Source organism: Chrysochloris asiatica, unplaced genomic scaffold (genome assembly GCF_000296735.1).
Source record: "Chrysochloris asiatica unplaced genomic scaffold, ChrAsi1.0 scaffold00025, whole genome shotgun sequence".
NCBI classification, from domain to species: domain Eukaryota; kingdom Metazoa; phylum Chordata; class Mammalia; order Afrosoricida; family Chrysochloridae; genus Chrysochloris; species Chrysochloris asiatica.
The window spans coordinates 17909277-17913443 of NW_006408543.1; positions in this window are offsets into that span (position 1 = coordinate 17909277).

Sequence of the window (4167 nt, forward strand, 5' to 3'; positions counted from 1 at the left end):
AATGAAACAAGCTATATGAATGGTTGAATGTGAAGCTGATGATGTGCCCTGTAAACTTTCACTCAATGCAAAATAAAAACATTTAATTAAAACAAACAAACAAACAAACAAAAAAAAAACTGTGTCTCACTGGCAGCTGATCCTGGAGCAGTTCACTCAGTTAAGGGGGAGTGGAAGGGCGAGAGACTAGTCATTATTGGAGAGCTGAGCCTGCGTGTGTGGAGCTCATCACTTCAACAGGGTCTTAAGTAGGTACACCCACAGTGCTTGACTCACAACAACATTGACAGGGAAACGAATCTGCATAAAGTGGTCCACACAGTTCAAACCCATGTTGTTCACGGGTCAACTGTACTGTTGTCGTCTCACTCTGTGGTTCCAGTTGATGAGGCAGAGGTGAGTAAAGCAAAGCTTATTCATATGTACAGCAAAGGTACACCTGGGGGTATGGATACTGCATGAATAATTTCTTTTGTAAAAATCTTCGCAAGGCTGTTTCCTGTGAGTTGGTGGTTAAAGTTATCCCAATGGTTTCACTTTTCAGACATGTTATACACCTCCATTGTCCTTGATCTCAATCACTCCTCCTCCCCTCCCTCAAATCCCAGGGTTCTGCAAGTCGCTGCAATGTCTCACAAAACTCACAATTGTCTAAAGGAGCAGCTCATGCAATTGCAGAACCTGGCAAGTGGCAAATCCGTAGTTCGGAGGTCAGTCTGGAGGAGACTTCTCACCTACGTAGTCTCAGGAGTTACGGAGCCCAAATCGGCAGGTTAGACAACAGGTTGTTGATGCACGAGGCTGCAGTTGCTGGTGAGTCAGGTCAGGTGATGGGTTGAGAGTCCCACAAACGGGAGGTCAGACTTCATGAGCCAGAGGCAAGATCCAGGGGAAGAGAGCAAGCTTTTCCAAAGCAGTCTTATACACTGGAGTCTGACCAGGCCCCCAAGGAAAACTGAGTGTGGTGACTTCAGTCATACCTTCTACTTAATTTAAGGTGGGGGGCATTCTGAATACTTAGATCCACTGTAACCTTTACTCCTTGTTGTTGTTGCTATTGTTAAGTGCCATTGAATTGTTTCCTACTCACAGTGATCCTGTACAGGGTTTCTGAGGAGCGAAACTGAGGTGAGTTTGCACCACCAACCTTGCAGTTCGAGCAGACTTTGTGGCCCATTACTTATCCTACAGTACCACACCAGGACATAGAGGTTAGGATTTACAATATGTCATACAATGGAGAAGTTTGGCTAGAAGGACCACAAAAAATAATTCACTGTCCTGCAGATGCCAAGGGGACAGCGGTAACAGCAGCTATATTGGGTTGTCCACCACGTGTTGGATGCAGCCAGTACAGGTGATGCTAATTCCTCGGTGTTGCAAACAGTTAATGTGCTTAGATGCTAACCTGAAGGTTGGAGGTTCAAGTCCACCCAGAGGCATCTTGGAAAAAAAGCCTGTTCATCTACTTCCCCAAAACCTGCTGTTGAAAACCTGAGGGTACCATGAATCAACCAACTGTTTGAACTCCTCACAACAACCTGTGAGCTGGCCATCTCGGCTCCCATTTGTAGAGCTGGACACTGAGAAAGAACGGTCTAGCAGCATGAGGCTGGGCGCACCTGCAGGAGTATGAGATTCCAACCCAGCTGGCTCAGTGACTCCAGAGTGGGAACCTCAGGGTTAACTGAAATCTACCCCTTCTCTGGCAAGGACTTGGAGAAAGATGGATGCTGTTTGTTTATTCATTGTTGCTGTTGTTAAATTCCATCAAGTTGGTTCTGATTCATAGCAACCCTGCTAGGGTTTCCAAGGAGCAGCTGATGAGTTTGAACCACCAACCCTGTGGCTCAAACCGACCTTGTGGTTCAGTGCTTATCCTACAGCGTCACACCAGGACTCCTATGTTTATTCATAATATCTAGCTCTGGTAGCGTAGAGGTTACGAATCGGAATGCAAACCTTAAGGTCAGCAGTTCGAAACTACCAGATGTTCCGTGGGAGAAAGATGAGGCTTTCTGCTCCCGTAAAGATTTACAGCCTCAGAAACCCTGTACAGGGTTGCTATGAGTCAGTTCCGACTCCATGGCACATAACCACCAACCACCAGCTAACATACGGACTCAGTTCACACCTTTCCAAAGACACCAAGTGCAAAACTAACTAGCATCCAATCAGAATCTATTCCTCATCCATTTGTTTATTCATCATCCATTCATTCAACAGGCATAGTGGTACAGTGCACAAGCAGTTCGAAACTACTAGCTGCTCCATGGGAGAAAACTGAGGCTTTCTACTCCTGTAAAGATTTATAGCCTCAGAAACCCTGTTTAGGGTCGCTATGAGTCGGAACCAACTCGACGGCACTTAACAACAACAACAACAATCAAGTCATTTACGACTCATGCTGTTGTTATTGTCAACCTTGCAGCTCAAACAGCTTTGCAGTCTGGCTCATAGTAACCCTGTATTTGATTTCCAAGGCTGTAAATCTTTACAGGAATGGTCAGTCTCATCTTTCTCTCACAGAGTGGCTGGTGGGTTTGAACTGCTGACCCTGTGGTTAGCAGTCCAGTGCTTATCCTACAGTGCCACCAGCACTTCTAGGCTTTGTGGCTTAGGAGGGGTTCCTTAACTTCTCTGTGCATATTATCTTGTCTGTATAATGGGACTGCTAGTAGAATTACTGCAGGGTTGTTGTGAACATGAGATTAGTTAACTCCTGTCCAGTTCTTAGGCCAAGTTTGGGTTCCGTCCAGCTCCAGCATCAGTGCACATTGCCTGTGTTTATACAGTGGTGGGTAAGACAGCCACAGCCCACATTCACTCTGGGTTTATGGTCCCAGGAGACAGACACTAAGCACATAATTAGTATTGTGTCTGTCTCCTGGGGAGAGAGAGAGACATGAATAATTAACTATAGAGCTTATGTGCTGAGTCAGGGATGGAGGGAAAGGGGCTGTGTCTGAGGGGAGAGTAGGGGTCATACTAGCTCCAGGGTGCAGAGGGGGAAAGCACTCTGGGTATAGGGGACAGCGTGAGCAAGGCAGGGTGGTCTGTACATAGCCCACAGGAGGTGAGGTCAGAGGGCAGGAGCTATATACCCAGGCAGGTAAGCAGACACCAACTCAAGAAAGATCCCATGACAGGTGAAAGTACTTGGGTTTCTCTGAGGGCAAACGAAAGTCAAAGGTCAGCAGCAGTGAAGTGACTGAATGGGACTTGCTTTCTACAGAGATTTCTTGGGGTGGAGGGGCTGACAGAGGCTAGAAGGCCAGGCCTCAGGGGTAAGCATCTAGAAAGCCTCCCTTCCAGAAAAGAGCCCTACAAGGTCTACCACCCCTCAGTATCGCTGCAGAAGCAACAGAAGATGGCCCCACGAAACAGGGACAGTTTCAGGAGAGGAAATACATACCACTGCCCACAGGAGAAGGTCTTCCTGACGTCCTTTTACTTTCAGGGGCAGGACTTTGTCTAGGGCACGGCTGGATCTATAGAGTGCCTGGCACCTAGAAGGGATCCAATAAAGGCCCACTGTTAGGGGATGAACAGAGCAAATGGCACACACAGAGGAAGCCAGATGATAAAGTCAGAGGCCGAGGAGAGAAGCCACATGGCTCAGAAGTCAAGGGGAGCAAATATCTCAAGGATCCAAGAAGATAAAGGACAAACAAGTGTCCATGGGACTTGGAACCCACATCCTCTCTCCTGTGCTATCATGGCCATGCCAACACAGCTCCGTCAGCCAACAATCACACACAGTGGAGCCCTGTTTACATGGTAAGGTTTATATACCCTTACGGGCGCATGCACAAACAGAAACACACAGACACAAAGGAGGTGCAATCAATTTCCTCAAAGTTCAAGACCATGGTATTCACAAGAATAAATGATTCACAGACTGATACGAACTCTTTGCCTGGATGTCCCCTGGATTATTTCCCTGGAGCCTTACAGCTTGATAATGGAAGAACACAATGAAGTAGGTGTACAGACCTTGTCTCTGCTCATCAATTTTGTGGTGGGAGTTGGTAAATGTTTGCCAAGAGAGTCCCTGGTGGCAGCCGAAACACAACTGCAGATTTGCTCAATAATTGTAGCTGTATGTAAGAAGGCACTGTGGCTATATAAACATTTCATGAGTTTTTTTCCCCCACTACAATGCCT